General features: G+C 44.2%; 1 protein-coding gene across 1 annotated transcript in view; it reads right to left on the bottom strand.

Annotated features, from left to right (window-relative positions):
- Nucleotides 1-903: 903 nt before the first annotated feature.
- The window catches only part of LOC144590105 (SWI/SNF-related matrix-associated actin-dependent regulator of chromatin subfamily E member 1-related-like), a 127,055-nt gene continuing 108,061 nt past the window's right edge, over nt 904-19,897 (bottom strand). Inside the window, exon 11 of the mRNA XM_078394972.1 lies at nt 904-991. The gene's annotated coding sequence lies outside the window, so the exon portion shown is untranslated. The remainder of the gene's footprint in view (nt 992-19,897) is intronic.

The following is a 19,897-nucleotide window of genomic DNA, read 5'->3' as shown; positions in this document are numbered from 1 at the left end:
TCTCTTTCAATTATTTGTTTTTTGCTAAAATCAATTTAAAGTTTACATTTTACCAGTTGAACAACATTTTCAAAATTACTTTTTGATTTATCTTTACTCTGCAACTGAAAAGGGGCCAAGTTGATGAGAATTTCACTCTGAGTCAGAAGATTGTTGATTCAATCTTGTCCACTGGAGGCTTGAACATAAAATGCTAGGTTGATAGTCTAGTGCAGTAATGAGGGAGTGCAGCAGTGCTAGAGGCTTGATCTTATTAATGGAATATTATTTCCTTTTTCCAGGTGGGTCCTAAAACATCTATTTATAAATGAGTAGAAACATTAAACTTTGTGCCTTTGCCCTTTAAACAATAAAATCATGCAAAGTAAATGGTAAGTTCTTGTGATATTGATTAGAGAAGATAGCCCCATTTCCCACTGTCAACATTTCATAAATTCGTAATTAAAAAAAAACATTATTGGAAGTCTAAAGGACATGAAACTTGTTTATCCACTATGTATTGTGGCACAGGCTGCGAAGAAACCAGGTCAACAATGACTACAGCATCACACTCGTGGTAGGGTGAACTCACGTGAAGTGGTTTGTTTATGGATAAAAATAAAGGGATGGTTAGGAACAATTCCAATTCCTTGTGGGGGTACAGAACCTCGTCATCCGCAGGAAGATGAAGAGACACTAGCATTCAGGCTTGTCTCAGCAGCTCAGTCTTGCTTTAAGCCTGCAAAGAGAGAAACAATTAGTAGGGAGAGTTGTCATTTCCTCTATTTTCTCCTCTCTCCCCCACAGGCTGGACCTGCCTTGAATTTTTAAGGAGTAGGACTGAGGTGGTGCAGGTTAGTTGATCCAAGCCTGGGTGATTGGACACAGCAGTTGCTCCCCTGGCTGTGGCTCCGTCCGGTGTGTCGATGCTTTCCGGCAGCCAGGCGCTGTTTGTGGTGCTGGTCTTTAGCTCCTCTTGACTTGTCTGCCAGTGTCAGGAATGAGAGCAGCCCTGAGGGAGGACACATTGACTCAGTATGATCTGGAATTCTCATGTTTCCAGCAAAATAATTGTTAGGAATTTCACTTTTTTTTTCAAAGACTTAGATTTGAATTTGGCATGACAGGTTTTGATGTGACTTTGTTCATGCACTGCCTTCCATCAGACTGCCTCAGTATGTTTCTAAGTGATGGTTGGTTCCAATTGGTTTCATTACCTAGCCTCTATTCTCTCAAATATCCACTATGTCAAGAATATTGCTGGCACTGGTACGAAGTTGAATGGAGTCGTACCAACGGTGAAACAAAAAACACGTAAAAGACCTTTGGGCGCATTGGTAGCGCAGTGCTGGAGATCCGGGTTCGTTCCTCACTATGAGTGCTTGTCTGTACGGAGTTTATACGCTCTCCCCGTGACCTGCGTAGGTTTTTTCCAGGATCTCCGGTTTCCTCCCACACTCCAAAGACACACAGGTTTGTAGGCTAATTTGTTTGGTAAAATTGTAAATTGTAAAGTGTGTGTAGGGATAGTGTTAGTGTGCAGTGATCACTGGTCAGCGCAGACTTGGGAGGCCAAAGGGACAGTTTTCGCGCTGTATCTCTAAACTAAACTAAACTAAACAAAACTGGAAAAAGGTAAACATTTACAAATATTTTTAATGAAATAATTCAATAAAAGTTCCTTAATGATTTCATGCATTAAATGGCAAAGTTTAAAGAGTTTTTTTCCTGATATGGTTTGACAATTTATTTAAAAGACTATGCATAGAATACTAGTGTGAGATTTACAACAATGCTTATTTTGAACACTTCTCAAGCAACTGTCATTTTTATACAACTTTGGACGATAGGAGGCTGTGAGTGTACTCTGTTTCCAAGTCCTTTTTTTCTATTTTTGTTTGTTAGCTTAAATATCACTTTGATATCACCCATCCCATACAAAATAGACAGATGAAACTCTCTGATAAGACACAAATAGCAGGAGTAACTCAATGGGTCAGACAGCATCTCTGGAGAAAAGGAATAGACTGAAGAAGGGTCTTGACCCGAAACATCACCTATTCCTTTTCTCCAGAGATGCTGTCCGACCTGCTGAATTGCTCCAGCTTTTTGTATCTATCTTCGGTTTAAACCAGCATCTGTAGTTCCTTCCTACACATACAAATGAAAATCTCTATCGATTTTATGATAGCTTCAGTTTCTTGATTCCAGCAGGCATTTATAAGTTATACCCACCTATAACCAGGGACCAGTTATCAATTCACCCGACAGGCTCGGGAGGGGGGGGGGGGGGGGGGGGGGGGGGGGGGGGCACAGCTAGCTAGAGAGAGAAGAAGAGACAAGCAGACAGAAATGCTGTGAAACACAGAAACAAAAGGAGCGCTGTGAAGAAAGATCATGTGATGGATACCCGGTGAAAGCATAACTAAAACATCATTATGGCTAAGCGGCACTTAGAAGACAAAGGTAACAAAAAAAAGAAATCTGCTGGAAGAACTCAGTGGATCAGGCAGCATATTTAGACTTCAGACTTTAGAGGTACAGCATGAGGTACAGCATGTAAACAGGCCCAGTCGCCCACCATATCCGCAGCGACCAGCGATCACCTTACAATCTCTGGAGAGTAACGTGCAGTTGATATTTTGTGTCATGACACTTATCTAAAACAAGATAAAGATGTTTGGGAGCGGCCATTTTGTGAAAGGATAACATGATGAGGAGAATAAGAACTGGCATCATCATAATTAAACATTCTCCAGCCTGATCAAAAAAATATATATTTAGTTTACTCAGTCTGTGGATGAGTGACAACATAAAATGATTGCCTCAGAGTCATGAGGGCCTTGGGCTAGTAGAGTAAGAGCAAAGGGCGGCACGGTAGCGCAGCGGTAGAGTTGCTGCTTTACAGCGAATGCAGCGCCGGAGACTCAGGTTCGATCCTGACTACGGGTGCTGTACTGTAAGGAGTTTGTACGTTCTCCCCGTGACCTGCGTGGGTTTTCTCCGAGATCTTCGGTTTCCTCCCACACTCCAAAGACGTACAGGTATGTAGGTTAATTGGCTGGGTAAATGTAAAAATTGTCCCTAGTGGGTGTAGGATAGTGTTAATGTACGGGGATCGTTGGGCGGCACGGACTTGGTGGGCCGAAAAGGCCTGTTTCCGGCTGTATATATATGATATTGTAGCGACCATAGAGAATGGTCCAGGTCGTCGAACCCTCGGATTGGCCAGCGAGGTCACGTGGGAACGCGACCATGGGGATTGGTCCAGGGAACGACATCGCTGATTGGCCAGCGATGTCAGGTGCGCGTTTGGCGCCCGTTTTAGTCAGTTCGGCGAAGTCTTCAAGGAAGACAGTAAGTTTGTATTGGTTGTCCTGTACCTTGTTGTTTAACTCTGTATTCGTGTATTGCGGCTGCAATAAACTTCGTCTACAACCAACAAGTTTCGGACTCGCCATATTGGTGACCCCGACGTGATCTGGACGATCACCGACTGAGCAGGAACCCGACGCCTCGTTGACGATGGCTGAGCAGGGCACACCGGAGTCAAGCGCGGCAGGCGTTCATCTTCCATTATTTTGGACGTACGCACCGCAAGCTTGGTTTATCCACGCCGAGGCTCAATTCCATATAAAGAAGGTGTCGGACGAGTCCACGAAGTACTTCTACCTCGTCAGCGCGCTATCGCCGGACACAACCAAGCCCGTGATGCGGTTCATCGTAAATTCACCTGCGGAAGACAAATACGAGGCCATGAAGAAGGTATTACTACGAACCTTCGGGTTGAATAAGCATGGTGGTGCGGCAAAACTTCTGCACCTACCGGATCTTGGAGACCAACTGCCTTCCGTCCTCATGGCCGAAATGATGATGTTAGCCGGTGAGCATACGGATTGCCCGATGTTTGAACAGGCATTCCGCGAGAAACTTCCCGAGGATGTCCGACTGCTGCTTACGGATTGTTCTTTTAAGGACCCCGAAGCATATGCAGCGAAAGCGGACGCGCTCATAGCGGCAAAAAACAAGGCAAGTGGTTCAATCAACAAAGTCTCGACATCAGTGACCACGCCACAGCGACGGCAAGATGGCGCCACGTCTCCCGCCAATTCTCCGAAAGCCCGCCAAAAAGATCCGCACAAGCGCGGCTGGTGCTATTATCACCTACGATGGGGTAACGAATCCCGCAACTGTCGTTTGCCTTGTACCTTCGCGGGAAATGCCTCGGCCGATCGTACATAGGGGCAGTTACGATTGGCCAGAACCGGCGCCTCTATGTCCATGATCGATTCACGGACACAGAATTTTTGGTAGACACGGGAGCCATCGTCAGCATAGTGCCGCCGACCGACCTCGAAACCAGATCGGGTAAGACAGGTCCCACCCTCATCGCGGTTAATGGCAGCCCAATTCGCACTTTCGGTACACGGAAGATGTCCCTTGTGTTAGGCCTCCGCACGTACGAATGGCCATTCATCATAGCCGACGTCAAACAAGCGATCCTGGGCGCAGATTTTCTCTGGGCTTTTTCACTGGTTCCTGATGTCCGCGGTAACGACCTCCGACCCTCTGCCGAAGATGAGCACGTCGCTCCGACAATCGCCTCCTCGCCCAGCCCTACTGTCCAGGCCGTCGTCGCGGCCCCCGACTCGTATGCTGCGATTCTGGCAGAGTTCCCAGAGCTGCTCATCCAACGTTTTGACGCACCTTCGACTAAGCACGGTGTGGTCCATCACATCCGCACCGAAGGCCCTCCCGTTTTCGCTCGGGCCAGGAGACTACCGCCAGACAAACTGGTGGTGGCAAGGGCGGAGTTCAGGAAAATGGAGGAAATGGGAATTGTCCGTCAGTCTGACAGCCCGTGGGCCTCGCCGTTACACATGGTCTCCAAGGCATCTGGGGGGTGGAGGCCATGTGGCGATTATCAGCGTTAGCATCTCTCCGGGAACGGGTGGGCTCCCTGGCTCCAGTGCCGACTTCACGTCATGGGTGTCCCATGGTACATGAACCGTCTTCCCTGAAGGACTGTGAGTTTGTTTTTCTGCGTAAAGATGCCCATCGCGCCCCATTGCAGAAGGTCTATCAAGGGCCGTTCCGGGTTTTACGTAAGGGAACGGCTACTTTCACCTTAGACATGGGCGGCAAGAGTGAACTCGTCTCGGTGTCCCGGCTTAAACCTGCCCATTTGGACCCGGATCAACCAGTCCTGGTCGGTCAAACCCCTAGGAGAGGCCGACCTCCGTTAGTTCCGCCCAGTCCAGAAACCCCCGTTCCGACAGTTCCTCCAGGACCCCCCGTTTCGGCAGTTCCTCCAGAACCCCCCGTGCCGGTAGTTCCTCCAGAACCTCTCGTTCCGGCTGTTCCTCCAAGTCCGGAACCTCCGGCTCCTGTGGTTCAGGCTGTCCCTCTCCGTACTCGTTATGGTCGCGAAATCCGGCTCCCAGCTAGGTTCCGCACCTCGGGTTCTGGGGGGGGTCATGTAGCGACCATAGAGAATGGTCCAGGTCGTCGAACCCTCGGATTGGCCAGCGAGGTCACGTGGGAACGCGACCATGGGGATTGGTCCAGGGAACGACATCGCTGATTGGCCAGCGATGTCAGGTGCGCGTTTGGCGCCCGTTTTAGTCAGTTCGGCGAAGTCTTCAAGGAAGACAGTAAGTTTGTATTGGTTGTCCTGTACCTTGTTGTTTAACTCTGTATTCGTGTATTGCGGCTGCAATAAACTTCGTCTACAACCAACAAGTTTCGGACTCGCCATAATATGATATGATATGAAAGGCTTCCATTGAAAGATAGGAAAAAATGTGTAAAATAAGAGCAATCTGAGACAACAGGAACACCAACCCGGGAACAACCATCGTGAGAGGGAGGATTCTGAATCTAGAACTCAGAGAAAATTATCCTGCTCCCCCCCCCCCCCCCCCCCCCTCCCCCCCCCCCCCCCCCCCCCCCCCCCCCCCCCCCCCCCCCCCCTCCCCCCAGCAGAGTGAATCTGGCCAATTCATTCACACGATCTTGTGATTTAGAAGCTGGATTATTAAATCAAGTCAGAAGTTATAAGAAATAAATGATTTGCATGTATGCCTTGGAGGACATCTACAATACACAATGCCTCAGGAAAGCCACCAGCATTCATAAAGACTCCTCACACCCCTGCAATAGTCTGTTCGAACTTCTACCATCCGGCAGACGTTACAAGGCCTTCTATGCCCGCACCTCCAGACTTGGAACAGCTTCATCCCCAGAGCTGTAGCTGCTCTGAACCGGTCCTGCTGAGTGCCCCCCCCCCCCATGAACTGTCTCCTTCGGATGGTCACGTCGCACATCGACCCGACACAGACCTATTTGCACTTTATACTGTTTTAACTGTTTCTAATTTTGTTTCTCTGGGTTGTCTAAATTTCTGTTGATTAGCTAATTAATTTATTGCATCAAATGGAAGTTGCATTCCCAATCTCGTTGTACCCCTGTACAATGACAATAAAGATATATTGTATTGTTTTGTATTGTATGTTTAAATAACTTGAATGCTAATAAAGATTCATGTGTATTAAACCTTGGTTTAGAGTCTTTTGTTTAGCACATCAGTTAGTAGAGGTAATAGGGACAACATTAACTCCATATCAGGAATTTAACAAGATTAGGTGCAACACTGATTTTTACATACATTTATGGTGAAATGCATATAGTGCAATATCAACAGTGATAATCTGACCCAACTAGAAAATTAGGTCAAATGAGCAACATGTGATTTGTGCTCCTTTATTCCACTGCCTCGAGTCTCTTATTGTTTCTGAAACTATGTTCATCTGAATGTGTTATTTTTTAAACATCATTTGTGAACTGGGATTGGAGCCATTCAGTTTTGCAATGTCTGATATTGTTGTCATGACAACCAACTTGGTTTAATTTCAGCAGAAGATCCGGCATTATATCAATTTGAGCTAGAAAATCCTAATATATTGCCAAGCAGTCATTGTACAAGTCAAATCCATCCCTCCCTTTCACTTACCGAAAGAAGAATATTGCATTCAGTACAGTACCTCGAGCGTTGGGCAATTTGACATACTTCGTGTGACTCACTAAAGCTATTGGCAGATTCCACTGTTTCTGTAAAGCATCGCTTCATTTTAAATGTGTTTAAATCCAGTGTTTAAATTCACAGCTTCCAAAGCAAACTTCTGCAATTGGTAATCAAGTCCTTTACCCTCAATATTACTCCATTTTAACTCACAGCTCTTTATTTTGGTCTGTTCCACCGTTCACCAAAATGTATCAATTTCACAGTGGAAATAAAACATTGATCTGACATTATTTACCTTTGGTGTAAGGGAGTTCCAAAATATTACCATTCTTTTCACATTGACCATTTCCTAATTTCACGCCTGAATCTTTTAATCCAGATTCAGGGACAGTTTCTTCCCAGCTGTTATCAGGCAACTGAACCATCCTACCGCAACCAGAGGTATTTATTCACAAAATGCTGGAGTAACTCAGCAGGTCAGGCAGCATCTCAGGAGAGAAGGAATGGGTGACGTTTCGGGTCGAGACCCTTCTTCAGACTGATCAGTCTTTTCCCGGACACTTGCGCTCGGGAGGCCAAGGCCTATTGGATCTCCCGGTTGCTAACCATATCAACTTCCCATCCCCACATTGACCTTTCCTTCCTGGGACTCCTCCATTGGCAGAGTGAGGCCACACACAAACTGAAGGAACAGCACTTTGTTTTCTGCTGGGTAGCTCACAACCCAAAGTTATGACTATTGAATTCTCCAATTTTAAGTAACCTACCACTAACCTTCCCAACCACCCACCTTTCTCCCATACATACCTCCCCTAATCCCCCTCTCCCATGCCCCATCTAAACTCCCACCTATTGTCCCCTTCCACTGCCTCCTGCTAATTTACACCCTCTGGCTTCATAATCTGCAACTCTTCAAACCTGTTACACACCTTCTGTCCTTATCTCTGGCCTTTGTTCCAACCATCTGCCTATCAAATCCCCCTTGCCTATGTTGACCTATTATCTTCCATGCTTTTACCTGCCTCCTTTCTATTCCAAATTTATTGTCATTTCAAAGACGTGCGGGTTGATAGACCCCAGTAGATGAATGGCGGAATCAGAAGTGAGAGGAGGGCATGGAAGCTAATGAGAGTGTGGAGAGGATAAAAATATATGATTAATGTAGGATTAGTGTAAAAGGTCATGTCATAAGTCATGTGATAGGAGCAGAATTAGGCCATTCGGCCCATCAAGTCTACTCTGCAATTCAATCATGGCTGATCTATCTCTCCCTCCTAACCCAATTCTCCTGCCTTCTCCCCATAACCACTGACATCCGTACTAATCAAGAATCTATCTATCTCTGCCTTAAAAATATCCACTGTCTTGGCCTCCACAGCTTTCTGTGGCAAAGAATTCCACAGGTGGTTGATGGTTGGTGCAGATGCCCTGAGGCCTATATCCATGAAGCAACTGTTTATGACTCTAAGATTGCAGAAGATGCAAAAAATGAACAAGGCTCACTTGGTGTTAACATTTGATGAATAAACGTGGCCTTTGAAATCACAAGATTGATACTTCTTGAATAATGGGAGTTTTGCATCAACACCTTTTCTGTCTGCTGCACTTCACGCAGTCAGCCAGTCTTTGTTCCACAAAAGTATGAAATGAAGGAATCCATTTTTCCCATTTACAGATTTGATTTAATTGGACAGGTATTTGAAGTGTACTTGATTCCTCCCCTCTTCTAAGGTTGGATTCCTAAAATGCTAAATACATACATGTCAATCAAAGTTAGAAAGATTTTACTCAGAACATTATTGAAAATAGCTGACACAGCCACTAAGAAGCTTACAACTGAAAAAAACGAACAACCTGAATATTATACACATAAAAGAGGCAAAAATAAGTAATTAGACTGAAATTAGTTTGGGAATGCCAGGTTGTAAATTAAACAGAAAATATGTGCAAAATCCCTACTTTTCATCTCAATAGTCTTCTGTGAAGAGCTTTGGGCTGTTTTTCTTTGCTGATTTATTATCACGCCTGCTGAATTTGCATTGGGTTAGGTGTGACAATTAAAAAATACATCTGCAGGGACTTTAAATATTGATGAATAAAAATGTTTCCTTGTGGGGGCGAAACCTTGATCAACCTTCATTGGTTTGACCTCGGAAATGGAGACAGTAGTGAAAATTGAATATTTTTCCTTAATGCAGAGAAATTATTTCTATTTACTGGAAGGTCAGCAATCAAATTGAATATGACTGCCAAGAGGCGAAAGGGAAAATGAAGAGATTTATTTGGTGGACAATCAGTTATTCTGATCTGAAACACTTAGCCTGAAAAAAAGTGGATTCAAATGTAGTCTTCAAAATTTAATCAAATCAATTCAAAATAAGAGAGAGATAAAATTGCAGAGATATAGCACATGAATCTCAGAGAATCGCAGACAAATCTCTGCAATTTGTCCATTCATGCTGTAATTTATTGGTTCCCTCACATCTCAAACAGTTACAGGTTGGTGAGTTAATTGGCCAGATACATTGCTCCCCATGTGTAGAATCTGGGAGAGGTGGGGAGAGGGAGGAGTGGGAGATGTGAAGAGAATTGTAGGGAAAGATAGTGGGGAAATGGATTGCTCTGTGACCTTGCTCAATGTGCCAAAATGGCTGACGTCTGTGTCATAAGGGAATGTGTGGAAAATTGAATAAGTGACGAAATCTCCCAGAGAACCAACTATAAGTGCAATTGGCTGACTGGACACCATCGATGCTGTATGGTTTAGATTCCAAGACATGTAAAGATTTTATATTTATCTTTAATTGATGCATTTTCAGTATCTAGTGAACCGCTGCGATGGCTTTTCCTAACCTGATCTAATTTCAAGAATTACTGCATCTTATCTGCAATTGCCAATAAAATTATTTTTCATTATATTTTTAAGTATTTTTCCAGTACAGCTGAATTATCGAAAGGAGGGAAATTTAAAGTTATTTTAATTTGTACGATTCCAAAAACAAATCTAAGGATTGAATACCATTATGTTGGCCATAGGAATCTTCTTATCAAGACAAAATGAAACCTTTTGAGAATTGTATACTTGCATTCCATCAAAATCACAAATCCTTGGCATCCAATGCAACATCCTATGGACATTTTTTACTGTTTTTTTTTAACTTAAACAAATGAATTCTGATTAAATTCAAATATTTTCATCTGCTTTTAATTTAAAATAAAAAAATGGAACAACTTTTAGGATTTCAATAGAACAACAAAAACAAGTTGCTACAAGAATCAGGAAGTGGCGGCGCTGCGCAGCAGCTGCGGCTCGCCTGCAATCCGTTTGTCTTTTGTTTTTTGTTGTTTTTCGTCTTAATTGTAAGTGTTGGATGTGATGTAGTGTTTTTTGTGGTTGTGTGCTATGTGGTGGGGGGGGGGGGTGGGGGGGAAACTGTAAAATTATCTCTTCCAAACGGAGAAGTGATCTTTTTTCTGGGTCGTGTCCCCGTTCCCGCTGCGGCCTACCATCGGCCAAACACCTGGAGCTGGCGGCCTCCAGCTGGGACCACCTGGGCTCTGGTTCGCAGAGCCCGCAGACCGGACTTACCATCTGGCTGCCTTCGGAGGCTGTGGTGGCGCTGAGAGTGCGGCTGCGACTCGCCTTCGGAGGCTCCGGAGGCTTCGGCCGCGGGCCGCGTGGACGTCGGAAGCCCGCAGGTCCCTGGGTGGGGACCGGCATCGGGAGCTCCGGCAGCGGCAGCGTCTTCGTCCGCCCTGAAACGCGGGGCTTGGGTCGGCCCGCTGCGGACCTTTCACCGTCTGGCGCGGCCTGGAATAGGCTGCGGGATTTTCTCCGCCCGGCGGGGGTTTCAACATCAGGAGCTCCAACGTGGCAACCTCAACAGCCTAACCGCAGGAGAAAACGGCAGGGAAGAGAAAGACATTCTGGCCTTCCATCACAGTGAGGAGGTGACTGGAGGTGACTCACTGTGATGGATGTTCTTTTTTGTTTTGTGTTGGTTTTGTGATTGTGTGTGTTATTGCTTTGTTTTTATTGCTTCTTATTGTTGGACTGTGGGTAACGGAATTTCGTCCAAAAGACATGTTTTTTGGATGACAATAAAGGTTATTCTGATCCTGATTCTCCTTCAAAATTGTTCATATTTCAATTTAAGATGAATCATTCTCTATCTCCAAGGTAGACACAAAATGCTGGAGTAACTCAGCGGGATAGGCAGCATCTCTGGAGAGACCCTTCCTCAGACGTCCCCGAAACATCACCCATTCCTTCTCTCCAGAGATGGAATTGTATAAATAAATAAATAACAAAGTAGCTGTTTCTAAAAAAAAATGTCATGGAATTTAACAGGATGGATGCAGAGTTGAAATTCCTCTGGCTGGAGTGTCAAGTACCAAAGGTCAAAGTCTAAAACTAAGTGTTAGTCATTTAGGAGAGAGATGAGAAGACACCTCTCCACCCAGAATTAGGTGGATCTTTGGAATTCTTTGTCCAAGAGGAAAATGGATCATCAGTCACTGATTATATTCAAGATAGAATACAGTAGACACAGTGGTGCCGCTAGTAGTACCACTGCCTCACCATTCCAGAGGCATGGGTTTCCCATGGAGCTTCAGTTTTCCGCCACATCCAAAGGATGTGTTGATTGGTATGTTAATCAGTCACTGTAAATTGCGATAGGGTATAGGTGAGTAGTGGAACTCGAGGTACTTGATGAAAATGTGGTGATTAGTGTAAATGAGTTGTTGATAGATGGAGCAGACTTGGTGGGCCGAAGGGCTTGTTTCAGAATGTTTCTCTCTAGGACACTTTGAGGGGAGTGATGCCAAGTTAAAATCTCAGCTTTGATGTTATTGAACAGTTGAGAAGGTACAAGAGGCCAAAATATCTAGTCCTGCTTCTATTTATTTTGGTCTTGGTTCTTATAATCTAACATTGTTGCATTTTGTTTTCTATAATGTCAAATCAAAGTACTCTTTATTGAAATCATGCCCAAGTATATAATCTAAAAGCAGATAATATTTGCTTTTCTGCATTCTTGTTCAATTATCTCCCACTTGAATTCTAGCCCTACTTTAACTCTTTTGGTAATCGTATATAATGTGTAACTTCATACTGATAGTCAGACATCTTTATCAACTTTCATTGCTGTGACTGTCCATGTGCTGTCCCTTACAATATCAAACATCAAATAAGCATGAATAGAAAAGGTTTAGAGGAACATGGGTCAAACGCAGGCTAATGGGACTAGCTTAGGTGGGGCAGTTGGGCAGCATGGACGAGTTGGACAGAACTGCTGGTCTCTGTGCTGAATTCTGTATGAAAACGAAGTGTGACTCTAAGTATGAAAACAAAAACCTTGCTGAAATCTGAAATAAAACCCACAGAATAGTGAAATTACTCTGCAAGTATCATGCAGCATCAATAGAGAGAGAAACCGAGGCAACGTTTCAGATCTCTCGTCACATCTGGGACAAAGTTAAAAGTGAAACGGGATTTAAGCAGAAGCAAAAGAGGAGAGGTGGAGAGGTAAGAGGGAAATGGTGGATACCATAAGATACTGAATGGCACAAGTGTTGGAGGTGCTGGTGGAGAGAGGGGATTAATCTGTCTATTTGTTCATGGGATGTGAATGTGTGTGGAATGTGGGTGTGTATTTAAGGACTATATCAACATTTCCTCCATCTTTAATCGCTTCACTGTTGAGGAAACAAATAATGTTCATTCATCTTGATGGGTCTGAAGCTAGGCTAGATAAGGACCATAGATTTCTTTACCAGAGGGATATTGTTGAACCAGTTGGGTTTTCATCACTTGTGTTACTGAGACCAGCTTCTATTTTTAAATTCAAGCTTTATTTAATTTCTTGAATTTGATTTCTCCAGTGGCCTTGAAGGAATTCAATTTCATTACCATTCGCAGCTTAATAAGTTTCCACTCCATTGTGGGGGATAAGCGCCAACAGCAGCCAATAACTGAAGTAGTGGGAACAATAGTGACAGTAATTATCCTTATTTTATTCTATAAGAATCTATAGTCCCAGGCAATTCTGAAGTGCAGTCAATCTTATAGGGTAAGAAACACAGTAGCAACTAAATGAAAGTCCTGATTGCCAGCTAATATATATTTTTATTAAAAGTTTATTTATTAATGAATTATAATGTATTATTTAATAATATGTATTCATATTTAGAGTTACAGATCTCTGCATTGATGATTAAAGAGACTTGTCCTGCTTCTCGGTGATCAATCCTTTCACACGATGCATAAACTTCTTGTTTCAATTTATCTATACACTAAAACTCTCGTTTGTTATCTTGTTTGTGACTGAACTTCAGCCAAAACGGTGCACGATAGCGTGACAATTTTAGGCCCACCTTACTCACCGTCGTCCCTTTGGTGCTATTGGAAGAAGTTTCATTGAAATCGGTGTTATATTTTAAAAGTTATTCACATTTTAAAGTTTAAAAGGAGGGGAGGGGGAGGGGAGGAGGGAGGAGGGAGGGGGGAGTGGGGGAAAGGGAGAGGGGAGGGGGGGTTGAGGAGAGAGTGGGGGGAGGACAGGGTGCTGCACCAATGCAGGAGAGGTTTGGGCCCAACGGGTCCACTTCGTCTAGTATGAGATTAAAAATGACGAATCGGAATTTTTTTTGCATTCACTTACAATTATATCTTCCAATATTCTAGATACACAAACAAACGTGCAGGAAATTGAAATGTTTATTAAAGATGCACTAAACTGACCGTGACTTATTACGACCTAAATGAAGGGTTGTCGATTATTAGAAATCCTTTGATGAAAGGTTACTGATTTATAGACCACAATTGTCATCAACTGCATTGTGATGTATTAGTACATAATTTCTTCATACAACCAAGAACCACAACATTTTATCATTTTGTTATTGAAGCTTTCAGAAGCATACAGGAGTGATTGAATGTGTTTTTATATTGCCTTTTAACATTGTCAAACACAGATGCTCCAAATTCACAACCTACTCCCTCCTCTCCACCTCAGATATAAATTTTAGCAGAACTTCATCTTCTGCCTCTTATTGCTCTGTCTTCTGCCTCTCATTTACCTCCAAAAAGGTACCTACATTACCTTTTTTTTAAATAGAAACATAGAAACATAGAAACATAGAAAATAGGTGCAGGAGTAGGCCATTCGGCCCTTCGAGCCTGCACCGCCATTCAATATGATCATGGCTGATCATCCAGCTCAGTAGCCTGTACCTGCCTTCTCATCATACCCCCTGATCCCTTTATCAAAAAGGGCCACATCTAACTCCCTCTTAAATATAGCCAATGAACTGGCCTCAACTACCTTCTGTGGCAGAGAATTCCACAGACTCACCACTCTCTGTGTGAAGAAATGTTTTCTCATCTCGGTCCTAAAAGACTTCCCCCTTATCCTTAAGCTGTGACCCCTGGTTCTGGACTCCCCCAACATCGGGAACAATCTTCCCGCATCTAGCCTCTCCAACCCCTTAAGAATTTTATATGTTTCTATAAGATCCCCCCTCAGTCTTCTAAATTCCAGCGAGTACAATCCCAGTCTATCCAGTCTTTCCTCATATGAAAGTCCCGCCATCCCAGGGATCAATCTGGTGAACCTTCTCTGTATTCCCTCTAAGGCAAGAACGTCTTTCCTCAGGTTAGGAGACCAAAACTGCACACAATACGCCAGGTGCGGTCTCACCAAGGCCCTGTACAACTGCAGCAGAACCTCCCTGCTCCTAAACTCAAATCCTCTTGCTATGAATGCCAACATACCGTTCGCTTTCTTCACTGCCTGCTGCACCTGCATGCTTGCTTTCAATGACTAGTGCACCATGACACCCAGGTCACGTTGCATCTCCCCTTCTCCCAATCGGTCACCATTCAGGTAATACTCTGCTTTCCTGTTCTTGCCGCCAAAGTGGATAACCTCACATTTATCCACATTATATTGCATCTGCCATGCATTTGCCCACTCGCCTAATCTATCCAAGTCACTCTGCAGCCTCCTAGCATCCTCCTCGCAGCTAACACTGCCACCCAGCTTCGTGTCATCCGCACACTTAGAGATGTTGCATTCAATTCCCTCGTCCAAATCATTAATATACACTGTAAATAACTGGGGTCCCAGCACTGAGCCTTGCGGTACCCCACTAGTCACTGCCTGCCATTCCGAAAAGGACCCATTTATTCCTACTCTTTGCCTCCTGTCCGCCAACCAATTTTCTATCCACCTCAACACTGAACCCTCAATACCGTGTGCTTTAAGTTTGTACACCAATCTCCTATGTGGGACCTTGTCGAAGGCCTTCTGAAAGTCCAGATATAACACATCGACTGGTTCTCCCTTCTCACTGCAAAATCTCTCTGCATTTCCCTTCCCACTTCTGTTTTCTAACTTTTCCCAGTTCTGGGACCACCAAGCTGAAGCATTGACTTTGCTTCTCCCTCCGTTGTTTCCAGTGCATTTTTGTACCACCAAGTAACATTAGTTGGCAGCATGGTGGCGCAGTGGTAGAGTTGCTGCATTACAACGCTTGCAGCGCCGGAGACCCAGGTTCGATTCCAGCAACGGGTGCTGTCTGTACAGAGTTTGTACGTTCTCTCCGTGATCTGCATGGGTTTTCTCCGAGATCTTCGGTTTCCTCCCACACTCCAAAGAGGTACAGGTTTGTAGATAAATCGGATTGGCAAATGTGCTCCCATTCTCAATTTTCAGGAGAATGATGGGACTGTTACACAAGTGATCAATAAATGTTCAATAGAACAATTTCAACCTCCAGTACTTTCTTCCAAGATTTGATCAATAAATTAGGAACTACACATCACAAAATCCCATAACTTAGTGTGAAAGTTCATGGTTAAAGGCCACATACAATAACTGTAAGCAATAAGGCATATTATAGGCTTTCGGGCTCAATCGAGTTCAATACATTCAGGTAACCAGACATTTTTCAAATTTACATCAAAAAGTTACATGAAAGATTATCCACCTGTAACTTTGTTTTTTCCTCTCTCCACAAAAGTTGCCTGATCTGTTGAGTACATACTGCATACATTTTTTTTTAAATTTTAGATTTTTAACACATGCAATTTTCTGAATTTCAGTGCCAACATTGTATTTGTTCACTCTCCTTGATATCTATTCATATCCTTCTGTCTACAACTCCATCAGACTGACCAGAGACAATGGACAAGCCTTCATCATCTCTCTCAGCCAGTACCATCATCATTTGTGCCGTTCAGCCTCTCTCAATCTCCACCCCATCACAAACATTACCTTTTTAAAATCTCTCTACATCTCCCTTCCCCCTTCTGTTTGTTTTCTAACTTTTCCGAGTTCTGGGATTATCAAGCTGAAACATTGACTTTGCTTCTCCCCCCATAGCTGCTACCCGATCTTCTGATACCTCTTGAGACATAAGAAATTGAAGATGCTGGAATCTTGAGCAAAAAACTAAGTTCTGAAAGAACATAGTGGGTCAGGCAGCATCTGGGATAGATGACATTCTGGGTTGGGACCCTTCTTCAGACTGATTAGAGTAGGAGGAGGACAATAGACAATAGGTGCAGGAGGAGGCCATTTGGCCCTTCGAGCCAGCACCGCCATTCAATGTGATCTTGGCTGATCATTCTCAATCAGTACCCCGTTCCTGCCTTCTCCCCATACCCCCTGACTCCGCTATCCTTAAGAGCTCTATCCAGTTCTCTCTTGAATGCATTCAGAGAATTGGCCTCCACTGCCTTCTGAGGCAGAGAATTCCACAGATTCACAACTCTCTGACTGAAAAAGGACTGGAAAAGAGAGGTAGGGTTGAGGCAAAGCCTGGCAAGTGATAGGTGGATACAAGTGAGGGTGAGGTGATGCAGGGGGGTGGGGAGTGGGGGGTGATTGGCAGATGGCTGGAGAGAGAGTGACAAAAGTTAGAGGTGAAAAAGAGATCAAAGGGAAATTGGTGGTCAATGTTTAACCATCTGGAAAAAGAGCACCCAAAATTCCATTTGGGTAGTTTATAAACCAACAGTATAAATATCATTGTTTTAAAATTCAAGTAATACCTCCCATCCCATCTCTATCCCCTGCATCACCCCACACCCTGGTGTGCACATATTTTTCCCATCATCTCTCACCATCCCAGAGCTTTGTATGCTCATCTCCCATGCCCAAGTCCCATATCTTCCCTTTATCCTCCCTCTTTTTACCTTACCCCCATCCTCTCCTCTCCCCCCCCACCCCCATATTCCCTGCTCCAGCTTTACATTTCACTCCTCCACTTCCTTCCTTATCTGGTGCAATGTCTGGGTATTGCTCCATTGCGACTTGCACAATAAAGAAGCATTCTGCACCCAAGAGTTCTGCAAGTAGTCTCTCTTTATTTAATGAAAAACCTGCCCTCTAGAGGGTGCTCATAATTACATGTTAATAACAAATTCAAATGTTGCATACATTTCATCTTTTGTCTTATTTTCACCTCTATCCTTTGTCACTATCTCTACCCATCTGCCAATCACCTGTCACTCCCTCTCCTCTGTCCACCTATCACTTGCCAGGCTTTGTTCTGCTCCCAACTCTTTTCTAGCATTTCTCCATTTCTCCTCCCTATTCCAATCAGTCTGATCCCAGGGTCCTGGCCCAAAACGGCATCTATTCATTTCCTCCACAGATGCTGCCTGGCCTAAGTTTCTCCAGCAATCCAGTAATTTTTGCAAGAACCTCCAACGTTTTCTACTTTTCTATTCAGATTTCTACCACACAATAGGTTTTAAGTGCATAAGTTCCCAAGTTCAAGGAGCCGAAATAGGCCATTCGGCCCATTATGTCTACAAGCAACAAGACACACAACTACATAAAAATTAACATAAACATCCAACACAGCGCACTGTGATGGAAGGCAATAACGTATTATCTTCTTCCCTCCTTTTCTTCCGCGGTCGGGGCTGCCGAACCATCCGCAGTCAGGGCGATCGAAGCTCCCGCAGCCGGTGATCAAAGCACCTGCGATCAGGGCGGTCAAAGCTCCCGTGGTTGGAGGTCCTGAAGTCGGTCCCTAACCAAGAGACCGTGAGCTCCACGATGTTAAGTCCACAGGCTTCCGCAGTTGGAGCTCCCAAAGTCGATCCCCAGTAAGGGGTCGCCAGCTCCTCAATGTTAGGCCACAGTGCCGATGGAGATACGACACGGAAAAGTTGCATCTCCGTCGAGTAAAGAGATTTTAAAAGTTTCCCCCACCCCCCCCCCCCCCCTCCCCACCCCCCACATAATGCAAAACTAAAGATACACTAAAACATGCATTTGACAACAGTCTAAAAACAACAAAAGAAGAAAAGGACAAGACAGACCGTTGGCGAGGCTGCCATCGCATGGCGCCACCTGCAAACTACATTTAAGTTGCACTATTGCTGGGTGATCAAGCGACCATTCAGGAAAGGAAAAAACTCTACTTAGCTTATAAGCTGCTGATTTAAGATTGGTATTCCTGAATAAAATAATAATATTGGTGAACTGGAGTGGCACAGGTCTTGACTCGAAACATCACCCATTCCCTCTCTCCAGAGATGCTGCCTGTCCCGCTGAGTTACTCCAGATTTTTGTGTCTATTTACAACTCCAGCAACCTGGCTTCAATCCTGACCTCTGGTGCTGTCTGTGTGCTGTTTTTACGTTCTCCCTGTAATCACATACGATTCCCATGGCTGCTCTGGTTTCTTCCAATATCCAAAAGATATATAGATAGAGTCATAGAGTGATACAGTGTGGAACCAGGCCCTTCAGCCCAACGTGTCCACACCGGCCAACATGTCCCAGCTATACTAGTCCCAACTGCCTCCGCTTGGTCCATATCCTTCCAAACCTGTCCTATCTATGTAAATATATTGGCAGATTAATTGGCTGTTGTAAATTGCTCCTAGTGTGTAGATAGTGTATGGGATGAGTGGTGGATGGGAAGAATCTAGGGGATTGTTGATGGGAATATGGGGAGAATAGGTTCCAGGGATAATTGATTCACTGGGCTGAAGTATTCTGTCAGGTTGGAAGGAGATGTTTCTTGACATAGAAGCATAGAAACATAGAAAATAGGTGCAGAAGGAGGCCATTCAGCCCTTCGAGCCAGCACCGCCATTCATTGTGATCATGGCTGATCAACCACAATCAGTAACCTGTGCCCAACTTCTCCCCATATCCCTTGATTCCACTGGCCCCCAGAGCTCTATCGAACTCTCTCTTAAATTCATCCAGTGATTTGGCCTCTACTGCCCTCTGTGGCAGAGAATTCCACAGATTCACAACTCTCTGGGTGTGAAAGTTCCTTCTCACCTCAGTTTTAAATGGCCTCCCCTTTATTCTAATATGACATATGAACTTATACAGGGAATATCTAATATGTTTCACAGGAAGGGCAGCCATTGCAGCAGGAAAGTTTCACAATTATATCATCGGGGTAAAGGATGGAGGCGCTGCAGGTACGGCCCATTTAAATAGTTCAGCTATTGTTGTGCATATGCAAAGTAGTTGTTCTTTGTGAATTCCAGCTGGAGAGGTATTGCAAAGAAAAAGCATTTCCTAAAACATAATGGATTTGTGGGAGTTAGCCAGCTTATAACACAAAAACATGCTTCATCAACTTAGTGGGTAAGTAGCAAAACCCAGCCGTGCACTTTTCAATGTACTCCCTCTTAAAAAGACAGGTTCACACATTGAGCTGGACAGAAAGGAAAGAACTAAAATCCACATGTGTCTGCATGTCTAATTACAAATGCGTACATAACCCTCCATCGCGAGAAAAAAATGAATAGCTTTTACCGAGCTGCTAAATATATTGCCATAGTAACAGGTTTTCTATTTTAATAAGATATACTTACAGAATTTCTCACTCTTACCTGCTGATCCCTTAT

This window comes from Rhinoraja longicauda, chromosome 3 (genome assembly GCF_053455715.1).
Source record: "Rhinoraja longicauda isolate Sanriku21f chromosome 3, sRhiLon1.1, whole genome shotgun sequence".
In the NCBI taxonomy this organism is placed as follows: Eukaryota; Metazoa; Chordata; class Chondrichthyes; order Rajiformes; family Arhynchobatidae; genus Rhinoraja; species Rhinoraja longicauda.
Note: the sequence above shows the minus strand (reverse complement) of the source record. Positions and strands in the feature narration are given on the sequence as shown.